The sequence below is a fragment of the Macaca nemestrina genome, chromosome 7 (genome assembly GCF_043159975.1).
Source record: "Macaca nemestrina isolate mMacNem1 chromosome 7, mMacNem.hap1, whole genome shotgun sequence".
Classification (NCBI taxonomy): Eukaryota; Metazoa; Chordata; class Mammalia; order Primates; family Cercopithecidae; genus Macaca; species Macaca nemestrina.
In genome coordinates, this window is record NC_092131.1 from 51470921 (window position 1) to 51484036 (window position 13116).

A 13116-nucleotide genomic window follows, 5' to 3' on the forward strand; every position below is an offset into this window, starting at 1 on the left:
AATTTCATTCCCAAATGCTAGAATTGCTGGTGCAGAACGTAACTAAATATCAGCAGCTGTGCCAGGGCACCTGGGGCCATATAAGGAAGCCTTACAAAAGACTTAGTTATGAACAAGATCCCAGTTCTCTGCTCATCTTGGTTTTCTGTACTTTAAGAAGGGCAGGGAGAATTGTAACTATGCCCTTAAAAAAACTGTGTGTGTTGGGGGAGGGGCGGTGAGTTCTAGTTCTCAAAAAAAAAAAAAAAAAAAAGGATAAAACAGATGTTCCTACGGCAACGAAATGGGACCAAAGTAATGCTGCTATGGCTCATGACCATGACTTCTCAAACGCTAATGTACAAATGCATCACGCGGAGATGGCTGAAGATGCAGATTCTGAATCAGCAGGTCTGGGCGGGGCCTGAGCGTCCGTATTTCTAATAAGTTCTAACGTGATGTTGGTGCAGCTGGTCTAAGGGTCACATTTTAAATAAGGGGTTAGAGCAATTCACTGCCTTTCGTGTAATTAGCCCCCTGCCCTATATTACTTACTATTCCAAAGTAGTTTCATTTAATACTTGTCACTTCAGTCAATCACTGAAGTCAGGATTTTCCTGAAGACCAGCACTGTGTACTCTATCTCTGCTATATCCCTTAGCACCTAGCATAGCACCATTATAAGGATGAGAAAAAGGAAGTACCAAGTAACAGAGACAGACCCTTTCTGGAGGTTTGGGCAGCAAAACTGTGAGGAAGGAGGCAGGTTCAACAGCAATTATGCAATCTTGGTGGAAAAGGTGTCATAGAGCCTCTCTTTACAATTCTTCACAGATATCTTTAACAAAGAGCGTTTGAGAAGATAGTCTGTGGTCTCTTTTTATCTCTCTTTCAGTGTTTGGAATGATGGTGTTGTCCTTCTAGAAGAGGAAACAGATTAGCAGAAAAAGATTGGGTTTGGGGACTGGCAAATGGAATGGACTGTGACCTTGACTCAGTCTTAAGATGATCATAGCCACTTGTAAGTTGATTTTAAGGATTATAAAGGATCTGTATAAAGCACCCAACACAACGGCTGGGGATAATAGTTGCTCAATAAATGTAGGTGCAATCAATTCTCCTTTGTCAGGGCTTGCTGTAACCCAGGTGTTTTCAACCTTGGCAACTGCACATCAGAAACAGCTGGGGGACCCTTAAAAATTCCTGATGCCCCCAGGCCATACCCTACACCAATTACATTATAAATCTCTCAGAGGGTGAATGGGGACACTCTTAAAGCCCCCAGGTGGTTCTAACAGCCAGTAGCTGAAGTTGAGACCACTGACCTAAGTGTAGTTAAGGAGCAGTCACTTCTTTGGGGCCTAGGAACAGGCACCAGCTAATTAGCCTCCCCTAGGGGTGGCAGGGGGAGAGGGAGGATGGTGAGAAGCTTCCCATCCTCATGCACACTCCCAAGGCGTGTCTTCACTCTTCTCGCCCTGCAGGGGACAGCAATCTGCTAGCAATCAGTGCTAATCAGTTTGCTCCTAGTTACAGAGCTATCCTGGGGTTGTCAGGACAGTGCCATCCCTCCGGATATTTGAGCATAGATTATTTTGCGTTATTCATGATTTGTGTTTATCTACCTTCTCATTAACCCAGAATGATTTCTTTATTATTACCACCCACATTTTCCAGGGGTTCACCAACCTGTGAAATAGAATGGGGTCACATGAATAAAACAGCCACTGGAAACATTCATCCGATATTCAGCTCCTGGAGAGCTCACCCCACAAGTGTGTCTGTTTCCTGGGGTGTGCCTTGTGTGTTCTTGAACAAATCCAGCCAGCTGCCATGCTGATTCTATAACACTGTATCCATGAGATCAAACTACCTCATAAGATGGTGAACAATTAATAAAATAACATGCATAAAGTACACTAGCTTAGTGCTGGGAGCAAGGTTATGTTTTTAATAAATATTAGGGTTTTACAATTAATAGGTGGCACCTGCTGGGCTTGACCATCGCTGACAGGCACTGCCTTTGTCAGACACTACGACCCCTTCCTGATGCTATTTCTTCTCATCATATTGCTTCTGCACAGGGCTCCTGTCATTGTCCGGAGACCATGCTGTGGAATCTGCACAAGAATTTGTGGCAAAGGCGGGCAGAGTCCCAACCTTTTGTAAGACTTGTTACAGAGGCCCCCAGCAGTACGACTGGGGCCCTGAAGTTTCAAGGAGCTTTTACATTCTTCCTTTTTACCGTCTCACCCTAGGCTGAGTGCCCACCCTGTACTCAGAATCATTCTGCCCATTATTCCTGAAATGTTGCTGCCAGATTATGCTCACTGGCTTGACTCCCCACTCCCTCCTAGGAGATACTTGGTGGGCTGCTGCACTAGGTCATTAGACATTGCTGGATGTAGCTGAGTCTCTGCAAGGAGCACAACTTGGGCCCAGGCTGGGGCATTGATACGCTTTCCTACAGCGAAGGAGCAGGGCCTTTGAGAGGTACTGGCTTGCACTTGCCACCCACACCTTCATCCACTACCAATTGATGAACAATTTCTGTCATTTGGAAGGTGATGGGTGCCAGATCCAGTTATGCCCTCATTAAATTCTGTTTGAGGAGAAACATGATTTACAGGAAGAAATAATTAAACACATTTAGCATTGCATTTAAATAAAGGCTATAAAGAGATAGAGTATAACAGCTACAGAAATCGCAGAAGAAACAGATATTGGGAGTCAGCTTGGCACGGATCGGTCAGAAGAAACTTTCCAGATGAGACAGATCTAAGAAAACATTTGAAATAAGAGCTGTGGTGTCCCAAGGGAGGGGAAAGGGTGGGAATGTCAGATCAGGGTGCAGGCAAAATAGAGTACATTGTCTGGAGAGAATTTAAAAACAAAACCAACTAAAAGTCAGTTCACTTTTTATTATCACCATACACCAGAAATTCTAGACAATAAAAGACCATTCTGGTAGTAATCATTTATTGTTTTAGTAATTCTTAGCAAACACAATGAGTTGGGTGATTTAGATATACAATTAGAGAAATCAGTAAGCTATTTGACCTCCCCATTGCTCCTATCAAATAAATTAAGAATGTATTTTTAATTTCCTACCTCAAGCCATTGCTAAGAATCTGGTACTTTCTGGAAAGCCCTTTTGGAAGTCCTTTCTGAAACATACAGTGTTTGGTAAAGACCAGGTCATTTATTCCAATTTAAAATGAAAACAGGAAGTCAGAGAGAGGATTATGGTCATAAACAATATTTGGGGAATGGGCAGTGGGTCTGGAATCTTAGAATTCTACTTCAGTCATTATTTTTATGGCCCCCCTATATGAAACCGCTGTCCCAACCAAAAGCAGGCAGCCCATGGTTTTGTGGATGGCCAGGCTGTAGACTCTCATGAGAGCAGGAAGTCTTTTCTTTACTCTGTTAGCTGATACAGCTGTGGGGGCCAAGAGAGAGTTTTCCCTTTGGCGTCTGAAAGTTTGTGGAAAAATCAACTCACAAAAGGCAGATTAATTAGAGAAAACCCATGCAAATTTCTTTAATGTGTATACACAGGAGCCTTCAGAATGAAGAATCAAGGATAATAGAGGAACTGTCCATTTTTATGCTTAGGTTCAACAAAGTCTGGACAATTGTGTAGAAATATGATTGGGTAGAAAGGGTAACATCTAATGCTAGCTATAGACTGAGCTGGGAAGCCCAGCAAAGCCTATTTAGATTCTTCTTGGCCTCTCTGAGCATGCATTTCCTCCTTCTCTGGAATGGCGGTCTAATGACCTAAACAAGGTAAGTCAGATCATTTCTTTATGGCCAGTTTTTACATAGAAAGGCAGAGAGAAAGTTAGAGTAAGGCTTTTTTAGGTTTTATACCTGGCGTTGAGGAAAGGTGGTTCTGGTTTCTATGACCTGCCTTGAGGGAGAATGGAACTACGGAATAAGAGAGCAGGAGAAGGTCAGAGAAAAATGTTTGCTTCTGAGGCTGCTTCTAAGTTTTTTACTTTGGCATATTGTTTTCTGAGCCTCAACATACCCAAAGCACCTGAATATACTTGGCAAGAGGAGATGGTCAATATACATTTGTTGTGTCAGGGAAAAAAATCAATAGTTCAAGTGATTCAAATACAGGTTAAAGGCTTTATTCAACTGATGGGAATCTAGATCTGAAGACCCAGAAACTCCCCAAGATGAAGCAGTATTGGGAGTTTCAAAGATTGAGAAGAGTGGGGGCCTGTCCTTGTGGTCTGGTGGAGGTTGCAATTTTCTGTATCTCTAACTGCTGTCCAATCTGCCTTTGGAACAGCTGGAGATTGCTCTGGGTTTTTTATGCCTCCTGCTTGGGAGCACTGGGGCAGTCTCATCCCAGTAACTGTCAGAACTGTTCTTTCAAGAGCTGTTTTTATAAGCATGTGGGTTGTCTGTTAGTCAGGGTTCACGGAAGGGGAGGTAGCAAAAAAAAAGTAGGGGGCGGGGCAGGGGTGAGAAAAGAAAAAGGAAAAAGGAGACAAGGGTTGAAGCCAGAAAAAACGAGATCTATTTTAATCCTTTTACAGTGAATGAATGAATGAATGAGCCCCTTGCCTTTCCCCTGTTGAGCCATGAACTGGGAACCTAGAAGGTTGCTAGAAATATTTAAGGCACACTAATTTTTTTGGATTCATACATGTAAAATCTGCTGCTGCTAAATGCCCCCTCAAGAGCTCTGGCCTCACACAGGAGACTTGCTACTGCTTTAGTTTCCAAAGCCTCTGTGTTAGCAGTTGTGGCAAATTAAAGTCAGATTCACCACAGGCATTTTAACATCTCTTGAATGATGAGATCAGGACTTGGGGTCCTCACTGCACACTTCAAATGGATAGCTAAGAGGGAGGAAATCAGCCAAGTTCTACCAAGTGTTAAATGTGGTCTAATGCTGTGCTTGTATGCAACTTTGATGTGTTCTGGGGGCCCAGCCTGCACTTCTGCTCTGGACCCATTGTCTTGGAAATGTGTGTCCTGTTCATAAGAGATGCTGAGAAAGATGAAGTAAATGGATTAGGGTGAGGCCAGTACTCCAGAGAAAAGCACCTTAAAGGCAGTGATGGTGCTATGTCAGCATTGTCACCTTTAATAGGAAAGGTGCTTCATGCAGTTTTCGAAGGTATTCAGTTTATAATTAGGACTGTGCAGAGGGAATTGGGGAGGAGAAGGAAGTAAGGTAAAATGCTATTGTACTTACTGAGAGAACTTAAAACCATACCATTCTTTCCTTTTTCAAAATACTTGTTGAGCTGAATGAATCTTGATCGCTTGTCAATCTTCCATTCAGTGGTGCGGGAGTTGGCTTGCACCAGTGTGGCTCGTGTGTGCCAAGTGTGGGCATCCCACTTCTAATTCATTAATATTTGATTGGCAGTTCTAAGTCAGCCATGGTGGGAGTATTTGTGGACATTGACAAATGCTACAAATCAGGCTCCCCATCCCAGGAGCTGATTTTTACCAGCATACCTCTTCCCCAATTCATCTTTCATGAATCCGCTTGCTACCTATTTTCTCATAAAGCTTCAACTGACAACTCCAACCCAACAGTGATTTCCTGCTTGACATGAGCTGAGAGCACTTATGCCAGCTATTCCACTTATTTGACACTTAAGCAATTTACTGTGGCTTTGGTTAATGACTTAGTGTTATCTTCTTAACAGACCACCATTTCATGTTTAATGATTCTTCATGTAAAGTGTAAGCTCCATGAGGGCAGGGGCCATGTATTATGCATCTATGTATAGACTCCCATGGGGTTTGACAGAATGAAAACAAATGGCAGGTGCTCAAAATGATATGTGCTAAAGAAATGAGTTATTGCAGGGGTCCTCAACTCCCTGACCATGGACCTGTACTGGTCCTCGGCCTGTTAGGAACTGGGCCGCACAGAGGGACGTGAGCAGCGGGTGAGGGAGCATTACTGCCTGAGCTCCACCTTGGGGTCAGATCAACAGTGGCATTAGATTCTCATAAGAGCATGAATCCTGTTGTGAACTGCTCATGCGAGGGATCTAGGCTATGTGATCCTTAGGAGAATCTAACTAATGCCTATGATCTGATGCTGACCAGTTTCATCCCAAAACCATCACCCCGACCCCTCAGCCTATGAAAATATTGTCTTCCACTAAACTGGTCCCTGGTGCCGAAAAGGCTGGAGACTGCTGAGTTATTGGGTAATTAATATATTAGGTGCTGGAAAACCTGGGCAATTGAATGGAAAGTGAGATATGTTTTGAAATAAGTAAAACTGTATTTTTGGAAAACAATTAAAATTAACCATATAGCCATAGGTAATGCCACTTCCACCTTGTTGATCACTGAACCGGCTTATGGTTTTTGGAGGTTTTGGCATGCCTTTTGTGCTAGTGCCAGCATTGCTTACTTGTGAAATCTGAAAATCGGTGCACGGTTTGCTCATGGCAAATGTCCTTCAACACTGCAGCTGGTCATAGGCAAAGACAATAAAGCAAAGAATGCCACAAGGTACCGTCTTTTTTACTGTCTTTTTAATCTGCTGTCTTGCTAATCAATTTGTAAATGGCCATCAAATCTTTTCTCAGCTACTAATTGAAAAACTGATATAAATCATAATCTGTTTTCCCTACCTAACTTCACATATAGTGATGGTTTCTACTGAACGTTTTTGGGGTCAAGATGTATCTTAATACCAAGAACTAAACTCCATACATAATGTACCAGTAATGGATACATGTGTTTTTAAATATTTGTTTTAATACTAATGTCAGATTATTTAGGCCCAATCCATTCTGTTGATTGGACCTAGTATAAGTGGAAGGATAAAGATTTCTATCCCTACATTAACACATTTTATGGGTTGCAAAGCCACTTTTTTGCCACTAAAACATAAGGTCATTAACTAATGGAATCCTCACTTTCTGAGGGTTTCATTTGGCTTAAAAAAAAAAACAGTTTTAGAAAAATTAATCTGCAGAATAGGCTTGTAAAAGTACTGGGTAAATAAGTCATCTGAATTTTATAAAATGTTGCTCTCAAACCAATATCTGCTCCTCAAAACATTCATGTTAAATGGGATAGAAGTAAATGTTGAGAAGCACTCTGCTCAAAGCTATTTACATAAATGTGCTGTCACAGATTATAGTTAAGCAACTTGAGGCAATTTCCCCCCCACCCAAAAAGACTAAAAGAAAAGACTTTTGGATCTCTTCATATCCTTCCTCCCCCACCAATAACTACAATTCCTTGTGGTCATTAGTAGTTATAATACTATGTGATTTGTTGTTACTGATTTCATCGTTCAGTTAATTTTTCCTTCTATCATGTGAGTCTTCTCTGTCTGTTTTTACATCAGTAAATGACAATCTTGTGGATTAAAAAAAAATCAGGAAAACAATATAATTAGGACCCCGTTTTTAAAAGTAAGACCGTTCCCTCTCCTCTCTGCCCAGATCCTGCCAACCTCCTGCCTGACACCAAAGTTTTCTCCCTTTTTTCTCCTCATTTCCAGTATTTTGTTGTATTCTACTAATTTCTTGTTTCTCCAGAATGGCCCATTTACTCTTCCTTTGGGGCAAAATCAGATGAAGCGAGAGCTGGAGAACCAGGCCTGAGCAGAGTGACCTCACCCATTTCCTCACCTGTCCCTCTCTCTGCTGCTCAGACTCTTGGCAGGTGATTCATGACTCACAGTCCTGGACAAACAGACAGAGTTTATCTCCCAAAGAAAATCCGGAACCAGCTGTCTCTTTGCTTTGGTGTATTTCCTCTGAACTGTGCCAGGATGAACATATTGCAAACTCTTTCCATCCTAAGTGGGAAAAGGCTACTGTAGGGGCATTACCAGAGCTGAAGCCAAAAGGCCACAAGTTTTAGGTGACCCCAGAAACTATTTATCCAGGCAGGAACTTAGTAAACACTGGGTTTTACTTTTCAAGAAAAAGGAAACTCCCCCTCTCCCTCCTCGAGACGCGGTCTCCTCTGTCGCCCAGGCTGGAGTGCAGTGGCGCGATCTCTGCTCACTGCAAGCTCCGCCTCCCGGGTTCACGTCGTTCTCCTGCCTCAGCCTCCGGAGTAACTGGGACTACAGGCGCCGCCACCACGCCCGGCTAATTTTTTGTATTTTTAGTAGAGACGGGGTTTCACCGTGTTAGCCAAGATGGTCTCCACCTGCTGACCTCGTGATCCGCCCGCTTTGGCCTCCCAAAGTGCTGGGATTACAGGCGTGAGCCACTGCGCCCGACGAAAAAGGAAACTTTTAAAAATGCTATTTTCCCCCATTAAATCATGAAGATAAAGAGGCTTCCTATGATTTGTCCAAGGAACGTGGTATTGTTGCTTCTCTTTGAATTGTTAAGCAGCACAAGTTTTCTCTTTTCTGCCCGGAAAGCATCTTTTCTCAGTCCTTTGCTCTCCAGCCTCACTGCCCGGAGCATGTTCTTTCTTCTGTTCCTATGGGGCCATCTGTATCTCGTCTTGTATTAAAAGCCACCCTGCATGTAGCCACCTGAGGGGTCTTTCCAAAACAGAAATTTTGTTTTTTCACTTCTCAAAACTTTTCAACATTTAAGTCCTAGCTCCTTAAAATGGCAATCAAGGGCTTGGTCCCTTAATAAAGTGAGAAGCAACTGCACTGATGCCCCAGCTGAACATAAACTAGGCTCACAGCGCAAGGATCAGACAAGTTCCCTCCATGACCGTGTCTGAAGCAAACACAGACAAGGATACTCTGCAACCACGGAAGTGACTACAACCCTCCCCGTCTCCCAGCTAACACAAAAGACTTTACTATTGATGATGCTAGCCCCACTTTAATTATTCTATCTCCTCAATCAAATTATTCAATACCCAATTACTGAATTGCCTCTGTTCTTCATGGCACTCAATCCAGAATGGGCCTGCACTTTTTTAAACCTTAGAACCACTCAGCAAAAGCACAAGCCCTATAATAAGCCCTTCCCAACTCCGTATTACTGGGCTGCTCCACAAACTTTCTGCCATTCATTCTCTCTTGCTACAACAAGCTAAATACTTTTACCTTTTCAGCCTAGAAGTGGATGATTGGCAGTTTTGGTCTATTGGCTTTAATAAAATGTCTTCCCTCCACAGTGCATGCTCTAGTCATGCCAAGACCATGTAAGTTTTCCAGACATACATGTTTTGGACCTGCAGAAGTACCTTTGGTTTGTAGGACATTTTCTTCCTTTTTCTGCATAGAAAAATTTTATTTTTCAAAACCCAATTCACGTTTTAACTCACATGTGAATACATCCAAGAATCTACTCAGAGAATTGGATCAAGTTTCCATTGTCTCGTGTTAACTCTGAGCTGGAGCCTATAGCATAGAGGCTCAATGCGTATGGACATGGAAATCAGAGAAGACCTAATTCCTCCTGCCTTTGACAATGTACAACCTTGAGAAGCTCACTTATTACACATATCTGGCAGAACTGGCAAATGCTACTTCCCCCCATCGATTCTACTCAATCATTACTACCCATTGACACTTAATGAAGCAACTGCACACATATCACGATCCTGGGACAGAGAGAAACACATCTTTTTCTTATCGGAAGCTTAATAGGACGATGCCTAAGACTGCTAAATAAACCATGTTTATTTCTTTTGCTTCTTTGCTTCTCTAGTTTATAAACTAGGACTTACCAACTTGATTTATTCTGGAGCATAGTGGTGAAATATTTAGATAAATTGGCTCTTAAGAGAGAGAGGCAGTGGAAGATTGTCTGAGGATTAGGTCCAGCTCTCAAGCCTCAGACTCTGTCCTGACCACAGAGAGCTCTCCATCTGGAAATCTGTGATAATACTATCTTCCTCTAAGGGTTCATGGGATGAGACAGATGAAATTTCTCAATCAGTGGTTATCAGCTGGCGATGTATACTAGAATCACCTGAAGAGTCTTAAAAACATACCCATGCCTGGGTCTCACCCTTCTAAATTCTGGAGTGAGGCCTAGGCACTGGCAATTTTTTAAAATTCCATAGATGATTCTAAAGCAACATCAAGAGTGAACACTGCTGATCTAGATAAAGGCAGAAAAGTTGCCATAAAAACATAAAGCATTTCCCAGTGCTAGGGAATGGGTAATAGAAGAAGCATGGAAATCTGTTTCCAATAAATGATGATTGACAAATAATCAAATTTTATGAAGACCCTAAAGCACACCTTCAAAACGGTTGGACTTTCTCAAACAAAAAGGAAGTAAATGATGGATAGATTCACTGTGAAATTCAGGCTGTAGAAATTTAAAACATTGACAAATTTGGAAATGTATACTGTTGCACAGATCAGGGAATATTGAAATGAAATGGGGCCAGAAGCTAATTATATGGAAATATTTCTATTTGCACATTTCTCCAGAAGGCAAAGTAGAGACTGCAACCAATATATCTATACAAGTGACAAGAATATTAAGTTTTCTGTCATTCCCTTAGTACACTACCTTTCTCAGCATGTATTCTGTCCTAGTTCTTGCAAAGGTGAGAATAATATCAAACTCATTAATTGTCTACATTTTAGATATGATGTGACTTTAGTGGATGGTGTTAATTAAACTACAAAACAACTCCTCTTGCTGTGGTGTGCATTCCAAGTTAGAGCAATTAATTCACTCACTTAAACTGATCAAGATTTAATTACCATCACTCTGTGCAATTACTCCATAATTAAAGTAATTTGGTTCATTCCACTTGCTGACAGTGTCATTGAACAGCCATTCACAGAAGCAAAAGAAGTGATAATTAACTTAAAGAATAGCTCAGGGCAGTTTTACCCAGACAAGTTCACTGTTAGTTATTCCTAAAATACCTAGAATGAGGTAAAGCGCGGAGAGAAAATCCTGGGAGAATTTTAAAAAAATAATAATAATAAACAACACCTTGGGGGGGGGGGAGTTGCCTCCCCAAAATAAGGTCCCTAAAAGCTTATGAATTTCTTAGCAGTTTAAATGGTCGTGGTTGCCATCATTATAACCTAACCATAAATTAGTGTCATGGGCAAAACAAACAGAACTTGAAAAAAATTAAGCACTTAAATATTGGTTAGGGCTAATTACTGTGGGGGATTAGCGCTTACTTGGGGGTTGGTAGGTGTGGTACAAATATACTGGTACAAAAGGAACACTCAGAATCTTTGGAGAAGAACCGAATAGGTGTTTAAGAATTGCAAAACCCAAGTTTGGAAAAAGCGTTGGGAAACTGCGTGCACGCACACACACAAACACACACATGCACATGGGCCACACTCATGATGGCCATGGAAATGAGCAGTTGCCTGTGTTTACCTGTAGAATTATAGAATTTACCAGTACAGTAGTTAACTGACTAGTTGCCCAACCAGCAAAATATAGAAAGATTAGCTTAGGAATTATGGAATTCTTTTTTTAATTTTCCTTTTTTTTTTTTTCTTTTTTTTTGAGATGGGTCTGTTACCCAGGCTGGAGTACAGTGGCACAATCATGGTTCATTGCAGCCTCAAACTCCTGGGCTCAAGTGAGTCTCCCACCTCAGCCTCCAGAGTGGCTGGAACTATAATCCCACACCACCACACCAGGCTAATTTTAAAAAATCTTTTTGTAGAGATGAGGTCTCTTCACAGTGCCCAGGCTGGTCTCGAACTCCTGGGTTCAAGCCATCCTCCTTTCCTGGCCTCCCGAAGTGCTGGAATTATAGGAGTGAGCCACCGTGCCTGGCAGAGTTCTGGAATTCTGATAGAGCACTAATGAGGAAATGCTAGAGCAGATAATAGGCTATGGATAGGAGTGGGTGGAGAAGATTTGCCTAGGATCACAGGTCTAGAGAGTGAGAGAGCCGAGGCTGAACCTCTCATCTCCCCAAATGGTGCACTCAGAGGCAAATTGTATTGAACTGAAGAGACTGAATTACACGGGGTTTTGGGGGACAGGACCAGATAGAACTTAAAGTGGCCTTCATACTAAAGGGCCAAGCACAGCTTATGGCAGCTCTGCTGGGACTTGGGAATAGTCCTGACAGTCCTGTTTCTAAGGGAGCTACTCACAGAGGTAACAACCTTCCATTATACTCAGAGGAAAACAATAGCTTTTGAAGGGTGGTCCTGTAGCACCTACCTGCTGAGCATGCATGATACCTGGGGCAGCTTCTCCTGGTGAACCCTATGCATGGAGTTGGGGAGATGGTAAGAGATGTCATATCCTCTGCCATTTTCTGAACATTATTTAGATGTAACTTGGAAATTTCCACCTTTAGCAATGTGTCTTATGGAGCCTGTTAAAGATGCCAAGATTGAGGCCTCCTTTCAGGTGCAATTGACTTGGGTCCACACTGGCAGAATTGCCTTGGGAACAGAGCTCTTCCAGGGAAGCCCTGCCCACATCTGCATCATCATATTCATAAGAAAACCAGATGGCCCAAACATCTTCCTTCAAATACTGACAACAAGGAAGCACAGGGATTTGCTCAAGATCACAGGTCTAGCTTATGCCAGAGCTGGATCTGAAATTCCCATCTCAAGTTGGCCTAGATAAACCATAGAGATTTTACTGGGCAATTACTTATATTAACTATGGTATGAATGGCTCTCGATTAATCAAAGCATTGTATATTTCCCCATTCATGGTATTTCCATGTATACTTAGAAATTAACAATGCATTGCTCAGCCCTTACTCTTTTTTCTTTCCAGATCTCATTTGAAAATATTAGAAGGGGCATGATGATAACATATTGTTCAAGGGATAAGACATTTTCCCTCAGAAGATTTATTACTCACAAATTAGTAAGTCATCTATATATCATTAAAAGTATTTCCCAAATATAATGAAAGATTGTAATAATAATAATATATATAATGATAAAAAACATTTGTGAATAGTATAATCTCATAATGATCAGGATGATAGAATTTCATAGCTAGATGTGATTGTAGGAATCAGCCTAACAACATAATTCATATATAAGGAAGGACGTGGATGCCTAGGGAGGTCATGTGACTTGCCAAAGGCCAGGTGGCTAATGAATGGCAGAGCTAGACCCAAGTCTCCTCATTCTCATCCAGGAAGCAGTGTAGAAGGTCGCAACCTTTCTTAGCATGGATAGTTCAATAGAACATAAGACTTTCTGAGTTTTCCAAGGAAATCCACCTA

The 13116-nt window shown here is 41.8% G+C and overlaps 1 long non-coding RNA gene across 1 annotated transcript; it reads left to right on the top strand.

The window, feature by feature from the left end:
* The first annotated feature begins 265 nt into the window (after positions 1–265).
* LOC105473597 (uncharacterized) lies at positions 266–12707 on the top strand. The gene is made up of 3 exons (XR_982342.2): positions 266–390; positions 875–1000; positions 12657–12707. It is a non-coding gene; the product is annotated as an uncharacterized lncRNA (long non-coding RNA).
* The last annotated feature ends 409 nt before the right edge of the window (positions 12708–13116 follow it).